The sequence below is a fragment of the Rhinoderma darwinii genome, chromosome 7, assembly GCF_050947455.1.
Source record: "Rhinoderma darwinii isolate aRhiDar2 chromosome 7, aRhiDar2.hap1, whole genome shotgun sequence".
Lineage (NCBI taxonomy): Eukaryota > Metazoa > Chordata > Amphibia > Anura > Rhinodermatidae > Rhinoderma > Rhinoderma darwinii.
This window is the reverse complement of record NC_134693.1, coordinates 122,385,226-122,400,207: the sequence shown is the minus strand read 5'-3', so window position 1 is coordinate 122,400,207 and position 14,982 is coordinate 122,385,226. Positions and strand designations below refer to the sequence as shown.

Sequence of the window (14,982 nt, the reverse complement as noted above, 5' to 3'; positions counted from 1 at the left end):
ACATTACACAGCTCGCTCTACCGCCAAAAGAAGGGGGACTGAGCCAGAGCGGGTGCAGGGACAGACGGATTTCCTATATTCTCCATACAGTGCTATGGAAGAGATTTTTTTATAGACTCTCTAAACAATGGTAGTGGATAAATCCAACATTATTATGGATCATTCAACACAGATAACATTACTGTGTGCATGATAGACTGGGATGAGCTTGTAATACGTTTTTCTACTCCCCTCTCCATAAATTGTACTAAACCTGCATCCAATTCCTATTACTACAATACAAGAGACCCATGAACAGCTCACCCAAAAATTCACACTAGTTTTACAAATGGCCTCCATTAATACCAGCTGGAACGATGGATCCATAGCGTCGGCTTATTTTAATCTTTAATCTCAGACTAACCAGGGTTTAAATCCTTTTACTGCAGTTTCCAATCAGACCTGTCAGGAGTTTATTCTCAGCATCTGCCGCTATGCAAAATCATATTTTCAGACTAAAGCCCCCTGCACGTGAAGTCGGTTTTCCGTCCAGATTTGCAGGCGGAAAATCCGCAGCGAAAGACTGTTGCAGGAAAATGAAAGATTTTTAAAAAATCTCATCCCCATGAAAAGCAGCGCTTGCTGCAAATGTTCAAAGTGGTGAAATTCACAGGAAAATCCGCATATGACAAAACGCTGCAGAAAATCCTCAACAAAAATTTGCTACATGTGATGGTACCTGAAGGTCACCCACCCACGTAGAGGATTTGCTTCCGTTTTCTACAACAAATCCACCTGTGTTTCGTGCGGATTTCACCCCTTCTACATTGGATAGGATGAAATCTGCTATGACCATCCAGGACGGATTAAGCATGCTGCGGATTTGTATATCCGCGGTATTCTCAGATTCCACAAGGAAAATGTTCCGCAGCACATGGATGAGATTTCTTCCCATCTGGTCTACGTGTCTGGTACGGTAATCCGCTGCTGATTTTCCATCCAAAGCGTTTCAGTCCCATGTGCATGGAGCCTTATGGTTATGTGCTCTTTAAAGTCCAATTTAGGCTTTGTTTTGACGGAATGAGTAGCGTAGTCGACTTTTGTATTCATTTAGTCAAAGCGAAGGAACCCTCGCACAACTGAAGCCAACGGAAACCATTTGCACCGGATCCATCACCATTGAAATCAATGGGGATTCATGTTTCAGTTTGTTGTTTGTCAGGATTCCGTTCGGACAGAAAGCTCCGACGGAACGCCAGCACGGGGCCCTGACGCAGATGTGAACGCAGCCTTAATCTAGCAATACACTGATATTTCAAGCTATTGCAAGGGTTGGTCTGAGGATGGTGGATGAGACCAGAAGATTTCAATATCCAATATTTTAGGCTGGACATGGATAAAGATAACAAACTTGCCAATTTCCTCATAAACAAGCAGCCATGTTATTTCTATGGTAGAAGGGGATAAGTGGCTGCCACACATCCAGGCTCCACTTTTCCCGCTTAACACGAATGAACCTGTTAAAATCAAACCCATCAGATACTGGAATACTGAGTGGGGTCCCCAAAGACCTGATTGATGGCAGATCTCACGTCTATGTCCAGTTTAATAAGAAGTTGTCTGACCAGCCATAGGAGCCGGTGAGATCTTTAACCCTAAGTTGGTTTTTTTTTTATATTATTTTGACGCTCCTCTTAGGGTATATTCACACGTGGCAGATGTGCTACAGAAATGGCTCAACTAAAAAACCCATTTCATATATCTGAATGGTGTGGTTTCTGCAGCATACGCACGGATTTCTGCAAGTCTAAGGCCTCATGCTCACTTCAGTTATTTTCTTCAGGGTGCGATCTGTTTTTTTTTTAACAGATAGCACCCTGACATTTATTTCTATGGGGCCATGCACACTTCCATTGTTTTGAGGGTTGTGTTCATCCGTTCCGTCAAAAGTAGTGCATGTCCTACGTTTGTCCGTTGTTCAGTGACCGTTGGGCCCATTGAAGTCTATGGGTCCCGTCAAAAAAACGGACGGCACACGGAAGGCACCCGTGTGCCGGATGTTTTTCATGTCCCCTGTTTTTCATGTCCCTAAAGTCCCCTGCATTCCACACACAAAATGGATTTTAATGGACTATTTAAAACGGAAGCACAACATCCGTTTGAAACGGAGCAGAAAGGACGCGGAGTGACAACGGAAACCACACGGATGTCACAACAGACACACGGATCGGTTTTAAACGGACGTGAAAACGGTGAAGGATGTGCGCATGAGGCCTTATGTAGATGTATGGGACAGTGGCAGGAATTTCTGCAACGAATCTGCCATGTGTGAATATAGCCTTCCTCATTGAGGATTTGCACTAAGGCTGCATGCACACTTCCGTCGGCCCCCTAAGGATGGTTCCGTGAAATACGGGCCGCACACGGATGGCTTCTGTGTGCAGTCCGTTAAATCAACATAAAGGCCGAGACCGTTCCGTCAAAACCGGGCAGGAGTAGGACCTGTCCTATTTATGACGGAACGGGCGCGTGATTCCCATAAAACAACGGATGTGTGCATGGCCCCATTGAATTGAATGTGTCAGGGTGCTATCAGTTAAAACAGATAGCACTCTGAAGAAAAAAACTGAAGTGGGCACGAGGCCTAAGTAGAAGTTTCTTTTTGGACAGCTCTGATGTAGGTTAACCATACTGTGCGATGAGGACATTTACTTAAGTAGCAATGGCAGCTTCTATAAAAGTGAGGTATATCGTCATACAACGCAGTAAGATTTTTATAAATCTACTGTGTAATACTGAAGCCCCTATAGTAATAACCCCGACTATAATGCATCGTCGCCTACTGCCGAACAATCTCAGGAGAAAGCAACATCAGCGAGGTCTTCGTATACTGGACTGTATATATGGATTACGTTTCAGTGATGCCTTCTGTGCAAACGATTATTACGTATGTCAGAAAGCTATTTAGCGGCATCAAGTCACTGATTGGATTGATGGTAACTCTGCGTAAATATTAATAACAATGGAGCCCCCATTATGAGGAATAGCACAGCTTTTTTGCGGTTAACCCGTTCCCAACCGCCCACTGTATTAAAAGGCGGGCGGTACAGGTCCGTAGTCAACAGCGTCGACAAAAGATGCTTATAAACGCTACAGTGAGCGCTTTTTCTCTAAGCAGCAGCGGTTACTAACAGCTCCAGTCCTAAGAGCAGCCTGATGAATACAGCTGGGATCGGAGGAAACGCCGATCAGATCACAGCTGTTGAACTCTTTGATTGCCGCAATCGATGACCGCAGCATGATGAATGGGAACTGCCCTCTTCGATCGAGTCACCGCTGACTAGATTAGGGACTGCCGAACCCTCTGCAGTCAACCCAACCCTGCGCAAAATAAGGTGGTTAAAAGCTGAAGAATTCATTTAACAGTTTAGAGTGAAATGTATACGGGATAAAAAAAAACAACAAACATAAAAGATATAGAAATAAGCTATTTTTTTTTATTTACAGCACAAAAAAAAATCCCGCAGTAATTGGATTTGTATGCCCACACTGCGCAGGAAAAAGAAATAAAAATTCTCAGCCATAAAACAAGGCCGCATGTAGCCATGTCAATGAGAAAAATAAAATTATAGAGGCGAAAATATGTATCTGGTCATTAAGGGGTTAAAGGGTCTTTGAACTGTTCTGGTCAAACAGAAATCAAAATATAAAAAGAAAATACAGGGCAGAGGTTCAGTAATGAGAACAGTCCTGGCAGACGGCATTCGAGTAAAAACATTACAGTGTGAACTTGTAGCCCTGCGCACGTGAGCGATGACTACAGGCCGGGTAATCTCCGGGGATATTAGGAAACTTAATACCGGAAACATATTGGTGAAACCTCTGCACTTGGAAACCAACGTAAAAATCTAATAATGTAAACAAACAGGAGGATTTTTTTTTCTGCATGTGAAGAACAGGAAACAGTCCCAGCACGGACTCTGATCTAATCACTTGGCGAGCGCGATGTGCTGCAGAACGCACATGAATCAACACTGTAGAGCTTGGTTACAAGGAATCTCTGCCTCCTAGATCCACCCTGAAGGTCTGACAGCGAATCACAAGGAGTAATCAGAGAATGAAGCGGTGATCTCATCTTAAAATCCACCAACATGTAAACCTCACAAACACAATAACCACCTCCTAAAAATACGCACATACGGGGTCTCCAGTCTATTGGTTACCTGCTTAAAGGGATACAAAGATAACAGGGAACATAATAGATACGATGTTAGACTCTGCTCCATATACACCAACCCTCCTATAGATGATCTAACAGCACTAACATATGGTGCTTACTATACGGTCACCAAAAGTGCCCCCCATGGGGCTGCAAGCAGCTTGCCACATTTGTCCCTCCCCATCCATTAACAGTCTCAGCCGTCCAGAAAGGCTGAAATGGGGGCTCGCGTAATACAATGGAATGAAAAGGAGGAGACCATTTGGGCTTTCGCAGTTAGAATTGCTAGAAGGATTGTTACAGATACAGCGGCAGATCATTAGAAAACACAGCTCGGATACACATACGGCAACGAGCCGGACACCAGTGTGTACATCACGTGACAATGGACAGAATGTTATCCACTGGGAGTAAACAATGAATCTTCCTACTGAACAACAAGCAGAGATCTTGAAAACGGTCGCATGAAAACAAAAAGTATATTGTAAAATTGTATAAGTTTTTATTATACAAAAAAAACAACATAAAATTACGGAAACCGGACAACTCCTTTAAGGTTTCACAGTATCACCTATGACTATAGGAAAAATAGCGGGTTTACCATGACATGACCAACAGGTTTCTCCATTTACAGTTGCTAGGTCGCTTGTGACTTTTTCCTGCCAATGCCATGCTGCCATGGAGCCCCTAGCCTTAAAGGAGAACTCCCACAAAATGTTTTATTCTCTGGCCCATTATGTAAACTGTGGTGAAGGTCATTTTCTTACCGGTGACTGTATTTGTGAGTCATCCCCTCCCTTCTGGTCCTCAGCTGTGTCATGTGACCAGCAATAGGACTCTACAGTGGACACCGCGTCTCATGTGTAGACAGGAAGTCCGTTTCTCTATTCATTACTAGCACAGCCTCGATGTGAGTCTCATAGGAATGAATGGAGAAACTGACTTCCTGTCTACACATGAGACGCTGTATCAGTTGGAGAGTCCTATTACTGGTCACATGACACAGCTGAGGACCAGACGGGACTGGATAACAAACACAGCCACCGGTAAGAACCTTCACCACAATTTACATAATGTGCCTTTCCAACAGGCCACAGAATGAAAAAATAATAATAATTAGCGGAGTGCTCCTTTAAGGCTAGGTTATGCAAAACTCTGTAGACTTAAAAAGAGAGTCGGTTAGAAGTGTTTTCACAGTTCTGTAAGTTGCCTAGTAAAAATACCAGGACAACCCCTGTCCATATGACCTATTAGGGCAAATGGACATCATAAAGGGGTTCCCCAGTCAGAACCCCACTATGAGCGAGAGGGGAGAGCTGCCACGGACTACTACATTCCCTTTTCAAAAGCCAAAATGTCAGCTGATGGCGACTTACCCTAGTAAAACCAGTTATTCTAGCTCCCATATTAAAGGTGCTGTCTGTGATAAAAACAACCCCTTTAAAGTGTAACTAGAAAAGTTTTTTGACATGTCAGAAGTTTAGATCGGTGAGTGAGGAAACCCCCACTGATCGCTAAAACAAAGCAGAAGTGCCCGGGTAAGCGCTGTGCTGCCTCGTTTCTGATCGGCTTTCCTCGGAGCTGCGTACTGGCTCAATAGAAAGTCTATGAGCTCGTACACCGCTTGGTCAGCTTTCCGAAGAAAGCCGATCAGAAACGAAGCGGCACAGTGCTCACCTGATCAAAACTTCTGCCAGGACAAAAGTTTTTTAAAAGTTTAGTTACCCATTAAGCATCAGTAACAAATTTCTAGGGGCAATGGCTAACTAGCTCCTGAAATTTGTTCAATAGCAAAATGAACTTCATAAAAGGAGTGCATTTGAGATAATAGAGTGTGGGCACCAAAATCCAACTCATGGAACCAACCGAATGCTTATGCACCATAATAATAACCATGAACTATAATAGAGGTTTATAAAGTAAGTAAATATACAGAAAAACTCTAAACTGGCTGGCAGAGGGAGATGAATGAAGGAGCGCTGCTCACAAAAAATCCCTGTACAGAATTACTGGTACCAGCATTGTAATGGTTAAGGATTAATACAGCAGACAACGACTGACTTCACATACGGACATCGCATTTGTCACAGAAGACATTTTGACAAGCCTAAAAGAATAAGGAGCCTGTTCTAAAAACACCAACTAAGCGCATCCTCCTCAGAGTTTACAATTCCAACATTACATTGGTCGCAAATTCCTGCAACGTGTGAGTGACACGTCCAACACGGACTCACAAGCATCGATAACAAGAGTCGTACGTGTCGATCCATTTCTCCATTGGGAATGGTGAGAGTAATGGAACGTTAGGTCGGGTCTAAATGCGGCTTTACAGTACGTGTATCAGAGCCGTGTCTTCTAGCTGCGAGCGTACATCACATGACCAGGACAGATTTGTATCCACGGGAAGTAAACCATGAAGGATCCTATTGCATGGCTGAAAGCAGAGATCTTGAAAACCAGAAGGAATTGAGACAGAAGGTAGATCGGAAAATTGTATCACTTTATGATACAAAGAATAACCTTTATTTGCTGTAACCATAACACCATTTTAATTGGAACAGCAAGACCTTATTCACATGTTGCAGTTGCTGCGGAATTCACAAAACCGCCCCTTTTGTAAAACGATTGATCGATCACCAATCCTAGGTTAGGGCTTGCATTGATCTGTTTTGATGCTGCATTTTATAGTACATTATCCATCGTGTCACGCTAGGAGATGAGATAACTGCTGTACTCTCATACGTAATGATCTCCTGAGGGGGGCTCTCTGTGTTCTCATGGGTGTGGGAGGGAGGTGGGCGCTTCTCCGGCATCTATGAGGTACAGGCAGAATTCTTCCAGCTGTAAAGCATTATTTTTCTACACAGGAAATTGCAGGATCTTGTTCTGTCATCCATGTTTTTACATATCAGAGAAGAGCTGTTATGGATTACAGTCTAAAGTCACTGAGACCGGACTTGCTGGCTCGCCTCCTCGTCTTGGGGTCATTACCGGCTGCTCGCTTAGTGCTCCAGTTACTCAGAGCACGGTATTTACGCTTTAATGCCCGCGCACATCAAAAATGCAGTTTTCCAATTAACAAGTCTATTGGGCTCTAAGAGGGTGGTTGCTAATGGCACTGGAGACGTCTGGTAGGGTTTTAAGGCGGCCCTGTACATGTTTTTCTATTAAGGTCTTTAAGGCTGGGTTCATACGGTGCATTTTTGTCACGTTTTTGTTTTTTTTGGGCTGTTGAACTGAAATTGAGAAAAATGCTAAAAATCGCACCAAAACACAGTGTGAACCCAGCCTTCCAGTAATAGAAAAATAGTGTTAGAGGAAGTATCAGCATACACAATAGTGGCCAGTCAGCTCTAGGCTAATATTGGTTCTAGGGCAATAGCCCAGACCCTGGCTAGACTTTAACGATGTTGTTCAGTCATAACAAATAGATGGCCTATCTTCAGGACAGGACATCAATATCTGATGAGTGGGAGTCTGGCACCCGGCAATTCGCTGTCTTTAAGGGGCCGCGGCGCTCGTACAAGTGCTGCTTCCCCTTCTTTCCTTAGCTCATACTGTGAATGGCCAACACACTTCTTACGACTGGACAACCCCTTTAAACAGTGCGTCCAAAAGCTGAAATGCGCACCAAAGTCCGAAACCCTAAGAATAGAAATTCAGCAGGTGCGGAAGTAGTTCGTACATACGAAATGTAAACCACCAATGTACTAAAGTGCTCACAAAGATTAACAAATTGACCATAGTTGTCATTAAATACAGAAAATAGGAAAAATTCACCTTCAGCGATGAGCTACTGGAGACCACCTTATTCGATCACATAAGAAACCTCAAAAAAATTGCTGTTTTAATCTTTTTACTACCTTACTTTTTTTTTATTGTAAAACGGTTCTCAAAAATTATGAAAAAAATAAATAAAATCTCAAAAATGAGAAAACCTTCTTAGGATTCGCTATGTGACAGCATTGGCGCATGAGAAGCAAAACAATATAATCAATCTGCTGAAGCAACCGGACCGGAAATGTCGAGGCCAAGAATACAAGGACCATGGAGATCTCCGTCAGTGAATACATTGGATTATGAGAAGATCGCCCTACAAGTTATGGGAGGTAATGACAGGTTGGCTTTTAAACTGCCCAATCTCATGGTTTTCCTTGAGGTACCCGATTGCCACTCATTTCCTTTCCATTGATTTTATATGTGCGTTCAGCCAGACCAAATGGAAATGTTGGCGTTTATAGCAGATTGGCAAACTGCTATCCAATTTTTATAAAACTTAAAGGATTTGTACAGGCTTAGAAAACATGGCTGCTGTCTTCCAGAAACAGTGCCACACCAGTCCATGGGCTCTGGTATTGCAACTCCGCATCATTGAAGTGACTGCCACACACAACCTGCGGACAGGTGTGGTGCTGTTTTTGGACGAAAGCAGCTAAGGTTTTCTAATTCTGGACAACCCCTTTTTAAGGACTCGCTTAGTTTGATGGACAATGTAGTCCGTGCAAGAAAAATAAAATGATTAGTAAATACTGTTGTATGTAAGTAAATACGAATTTCAAAACATGGAAACTTGCCTTGGAGCACAAGCTTTCATTCTTCCTGGAAGTAGGTAAAAAAAAACATCAAAAACTTCAAAATGTTATCCAAAATCACAAATATGACAGTAGGGACATTTAACTCTTCTTAAAGGGGTTTTCCCATCTTAGACCTTTACGGCAAACCCACAGGATATGCCATAAATGTCTGACAGGTGCGATACCGGTGCTGGGACCCGCATCCTTTTTGAGAACAGGGGTCCCCATCCGGGCAAATGCTGCAGAAAACACCCCATTCAGTTGTATAGAATTGATTTTTCAGTCAAAATCTGCCTCGTGTGGATTCACCGCAACTTCTGATTACTTGCTTTGTTTATCCTATATTAAGGAGAACCTGTCACTAGGTCACTTAAATTAAAGAGACTCTGTCACCACATTATAAGTGTCCTGTCTCCTACATAAGGAGATCGGCGCTATAATGTAGGTGACAGTAATGCTTTTTAATTCGAAAAACGATCTATTATAAAACCACTTTATGAGCGATTTTTAGCTTTATGCTAATGAGTTTCTTAATGCCCAAGTGGGCGTTTTACTTTGGACCAAGTGGGCGTTGTACAGAGGAGTGTATGACACGGACCAATCAGTGACCAATCAGCGTCCTGCACTCCTCTCCATTCATTTACACTGCACTAGCGATATAGTTATATGGCTATGTGCAGCTTTATACACGAACACTAAGACTGGGTTCACAGGAGCATGTTACGTCCGTAATGGACGGAACGTATTTCGGCCGCAAGTCCCGGACGGAACACACTGCAGGGAGCCGGTCTCCTAGTATCCTAGTTATGTACGACGCTAGGAGTCCCTGCCTCGCTGCAGGACAACTGTCCCGTACTGTAATCATGTTTTCAGTACGGGACAGTAGTTCCACGGAGAGGCAGGGACTCCTAGCATCGTACATAACTATGATGCTAGGAGCCCGGCTCCCTGCAGTGTGTTCAGTCCGGGACTTGCGGCCGAAATACGTTCCGTCCATTATGGACGTAACATGCTCGTGTGAACCCAGCATAACATTACTGTAGTGTCCTGATAATGAATATACATCACTACCAGCCTGGACGTAATGTTTATTCAGAGTCCTGACACTTCTGAATCTTTTCTGTGAGATTCCAGCAAGGCAAGCGTAATCTCGCGAGATTACGATGTAACCTGTCATTTCAAAAGGAGATTACGCTTGCCTTGCTGGAATCTCACAGAAAAGATTCAGAAGTGTCAGGATTCTGAATACACATCACGTGCAGGCTGGTAGTGATGTATATTCATTATCAGGACACTACAGTAATGTTAGTATTTGTGTATGAAGCTGCACATAGCGATATAACTATATCGCTAGTGCAGGGTAAATGAATGGAGAGGAGTGGATGACGCTGATTGGTCAGTGTCATCATACACTCCTCTGTACAACGCCCACTTGGTCTAAAGTAAAACACACCCACTTGGGAATTAAGAAAATCATTAGCATAAAGCTAAAAATCGCTCATAAAGTGGTTTAAAATAGATCGTTTCTCTAAATAAAAAGCATTACTGTCACCTACATTACAGCGCCCATCTCCTTATGTAGGAGACAGGGCACTTATAATGTGGTGACAGAGCCTCTTTAAACTGGTTTACTGACCTGAATAGCGCTTTCTCCCTTATTCCAGCGGTTTTCTTTTTATTCCTGGACACCCAAGCCCCCCCCCCTCCTCGTTCCAGAGATATGGCCCACTGTTGTGTTGGCTCTCTATATGCTAATTTGATGCAGTTAGCCAACAGGGTGGAGCTAGCTTCCATGCCGCTGATGCTGACCAATCAGAGTGAGGCTGCTTGAGGGTGGTTCACACCCTGTTGGCCAATTACAGCAAACAAGCATAGAGGGAGACAACACAACAGGGGGCCATATCTCGGGAATGAGGGGTCCAGGGAAAAAAAAAAAGAAAAAACAACAACAGCGCTGGCATCAGGGAGTCAGCGCTATTCAGGTCGGTAAACCAGTTCAACTTATAAACGACCAATGACATGTCCTCTTTAATCTTGCTGCCATATTGGCTCTTCTCATCTGGACCTGCATTCAGAAATACTCTATTCCTGACACTCTACAATAAGCTTCTATTTAGCATTATAGAAGATCAGCGGAGATGTTCGGAGTGTTCCTCTCAGCAGGGCTGCCTGAATCCAAGTACCAGCCAACAGAATTCTATATCCAGGGATAAGACGTGGTGTAAGTTCAGATCAGTACAAGTACAAAACTACTGAATATCATATGTAGAACCCACAATAATCTAGAGAAAACACGCCAACACTTTTTACTGTGCACTTCTGCCACACGCATGTTGTTCCACATCTGCACTCATGGCTCATGTACGTAGATCTTCTGAAAAATGACAGCACCAGATGTCTGTTGCAATACGGAAAATCCATCAACCTCAATAACAAATAAACAAATCAACATCACACAATATTAAGTGTGTCATGCAAATACATGACATCAGGGATATCAGCTCAGGTCAGGGTTGTGTTACCGGGAAGAGTATGACTTGATGAACCTCAACACGCAACGTGCTTATTACAGAAAAATCTAAAATACGGTTCCCATCAAAACTAAAACTACAGTCTGCATTAGTCAGCAAAGGTTTATTCATTAAAAAGTGCCATGGGAAGGCACCGAATCCAGTAGCCATTAGGCCCTGTTCACACAGAGTTCTTTGACACGTTTTTTTGACGCGGAAACCGCCAAAAAACGGCCGAAACCGCCTCCCATTGATTTCAATGGGAGGCGGAGGAGTATTTTTCCCGTGAGCAGTAAAAAAAAGGTCTCTCGGGAAAAAACAACATGCCCTATCTTCGGGCGTTTACGTCTCTGACCTCCTATTGACGTCAATGGGAGGCAGAGAAAGCGTTTTTCGCAGCATTTTTTACCGTGACACTCAATGGCCATGGGTGAAAAACGCCACGCAAAACGCGGCAAGACAGAATTTTGAGGCAGCGTTTTCTGCCTGCAAAAAACTGTGTGAACAGGGCCTTATTAGGCAGCCACTGATTGTCGTGAGCAGAGTTCTCCAAGTGTATAAACATTGGTATGATAAACATACGGGAAGAAAAAGTTGAAAGGTTATGTACACCTTTTTTTTTTGTTTTACTAAAACAATTACTGGTAGTGTTTAATGCAACTTTCTAATGGTTTATTAAAAAAATTTTTTAAAAAATAATACTTTGAGATACCGCTGCTTTGTATCCTGGATACATAGAAGCTGTATCTTGTGTTGAAAACTGAATCCGTCAGATCAGCGGGACTGATGGCCTTAGTGACCACGGGTCATGCGTGTATCGGACACGCAGGATCCACCTGTTATCCATCGCATCTGAGTTATGAACTTAGATGTTATCGATACCAGCTGGATCATATGTAGGAACCGCTGTTACCGAAGCCGTCAGTCCCGCTGACCTGATTGATTCGAGTTGAAGCGCAAGATACAGCATAGAAGCTGTAGCTCAAAAAGTAAAACTTTTTTTTAATGAAACCTAATTACAAAGTTGCATTAAACACTAGAATACTTTTTTTTTTACTAAAACAAAGTCTTCAATAGGTTTGCAAAGCCTATAAAGAGGTTGATCGGGGCTTAAACATTAATAACGCGTGCACGAGACCCTCTGGGCGTAGTACCAAAGCCTTGGCAAATTTATCTACCAGCGTGCACCCTGCAGCTCCCCACACCCAATTTTAGATTGTGTAGTATTGAACTGGACGGACAATTCGTCTCGGAGAACCCCATAACTTGAAGATTCCGCTAATAACACTGCGCCCCCATTACACTTGTGTTAATGCACCCTATGTTAGGGCTTTGCTTACAATGCAACGTCACATGCGTAAAAAGACAAACCCTTTTTTATAAAGATTTTTCTAACATGGGAGCTCACAGATCTCGGATGCCACTATTAGGCTATGTTCACACGGGGTATTTTGCCGAGTTTTTTGACACGGAAACCGCGTCGCAAAACTCGGCAAAAACGGCCCGAGAACGCCTCCCATTGATTTCAATGGGAGGCGTCGGCGTCTTTTCCCCGCGAGCAGTAAAACTGCCTCGCAGGAAAAAGAAGCGACATGCCCTATCTTCGGGCGCTTCCGCCTCTGACCTCCCATTGACTTCAATGGGAGGCAGGAGAAAGCGTATTTCTCGCTGTTTTATGCCCGCGGCGCTCAATGGCGAAAAACGGCGCGATAATTTCCGTGAAAATCGGCGTGCAGGGGGAGGAATATCTGCCTCAAAGTTCCAAACGGAATTTTGAGGCAGATATTCCTCCCCCAAAATACTCAGTGTGAACATAGCCTTAGGCATTCAACACAGACGTTAGTCGCCCACCTGCTATTAAGGCATCCATTAGGTGTATGTGTCATGAAAAGCGAATTATGAATACCTTAAACTAATGCCTGACACGGATTTCATACAGTGGCATCAGTCACCCAAAGGCTACCATATTAACAAAAAAACAAGGGACACTCTTTGGTCTCCATCGGGCTAATGGAGCTCTACGGACACATTTAGTTTGTATGCCGTGAGTTTTTTTTGGTGTACAAGCGTAATCTCCATCACAAACACGATGTGAACAGGGTCTAAGGGTCCCCCAACAAAAAGTGGATCGCAGGGTGTGCTGCTTCTGGTGGTGGCCCAGCAGCAAGTGTTCAATTTCCCTGCAGCACCACAAAAGGATAAGTCACGCAGTACACACTTACCATTGAAGTCAAACGTGCCAGATCCCACTGAGCAAGAGACTTCTTGGAGCATCCTGATATCAACATAGAGTTGTCTTTGAAAAACCCTTTCTCTATGTTTTCCCCTACCACGCTTACATGGGTTTTCTCCAGGTTGTCTGCTTTCCACCCGCACACTAATAAGGATAATCGTAAGTTAGATTGCCTTCTTATAAAATTGGAGGGGGGAGACTAGGGGTTCCTTTTGACCGGCCAATTTTGGCCGTAACATCGAGTGTTGATCAACCAGACAGCACGTTCATTGGCGCTCGTTTGCTCCTTTCACAAGGATCTATGATCAGTAATGTATGGGGACGAGCAATTGGTACTATGATCGCTCGTCCCCATACATTTCCATCATGTCGGCAGTACATCTCCCTGTTTACACAGGGAAATGTGCTGCCGACAACGATATTTTCTACTGAATAAACGATACGTTCATTCATCGGCTGATCGTTGCCCCGTTTACGGCCCTTTGCCCGATCATTTACCCGAGTAAAAGGGCCTTAAGACTGTAAGATCTACTAAAAATCTGATATATACCATCAGATAATTTGTTCTTTAAATGACCAATACGAAAGTGTCGATCATCTATTTATTGGCCCTCAAGGGAGGGCATATATTTCCCTTCTTCCGCGATTTCATGTGCCCAAACAGGAATAAGATTGTGCCATCGCGCTGGTGACAAACTGTAGTGAGTAGATAGATATAGGTCTACAGAGTATGATGGGAGTTTTCCTTTAGGCAATTCTCATTTTCTGAAGAGTACCTCTTAAAATTCAAGGACACACGTTAAACATTGTAAAAGGACCTTACCAGTTTTCAAGTGTCTAGTAAAGTAAAAGACCAGGACCCTGGTTACCATCGGCCCTGGCCCTGTTTTTGCTCTTTGAGACACAGAAAGATACAAAAAAATGAGTTAAGTATGAGGAAGACGGGAGGATCTCGTAATTTGTATCCAAGGGTGTGGTTGGCAAGACATGAACTATGAAAGTACTAAAACATTTCCCATAAGGCTGTATGTTTTGTATTATGGAGAGTCAATATCTGAACCACTGCAAACTGCTGAACGGGATAGATCTGCTACAAACGGGATAAAAACAGGACAGGGTTTATAAGATCAGTCACAACGCAGATAGTATAATACACATTATAAACAATCTATGTACAGTAAATATTCCACAGGTTGTGTCATTTATATACTACCTAGCCAGATAGATATCAGAAGTGATGGGAGGGGTAGTTGCTGCATTACGGGACCTATGAGCGAGAGTCCCTTACTAAAGTCGACGTGTCTGCATTTACATTGCAATCTCTAGTGACGTACGGGGTAATGTGTCTTAGGTGGTTTTTTTTGTAGAGGCACCAGAGCAGAAATATGCATTTGAACGTGACCAAAGGTTGATTTCTTGTTCCTCTCAACTCCCTAGATACAGTCCTTTTCCAGGGTGAAGTTCATC

At 43.4% G+C, this 14,982-nt stretch overlaps 1 protein-coding gene across 4 annotated transcripts in view; it reads right to left on the bottom strand.

Annotated features, from left to right (window-relative positions):
• The window catches only part of SLMAP (sarcolemma associated protein), a 91,225-nt gene that overhangs the window by 63,335 nt on the left and 12,908 nt on the right, over positions 1 to 14,982 (bottom strand). The gene's annotated exons all lie outside the window — the stretch shown is intronic.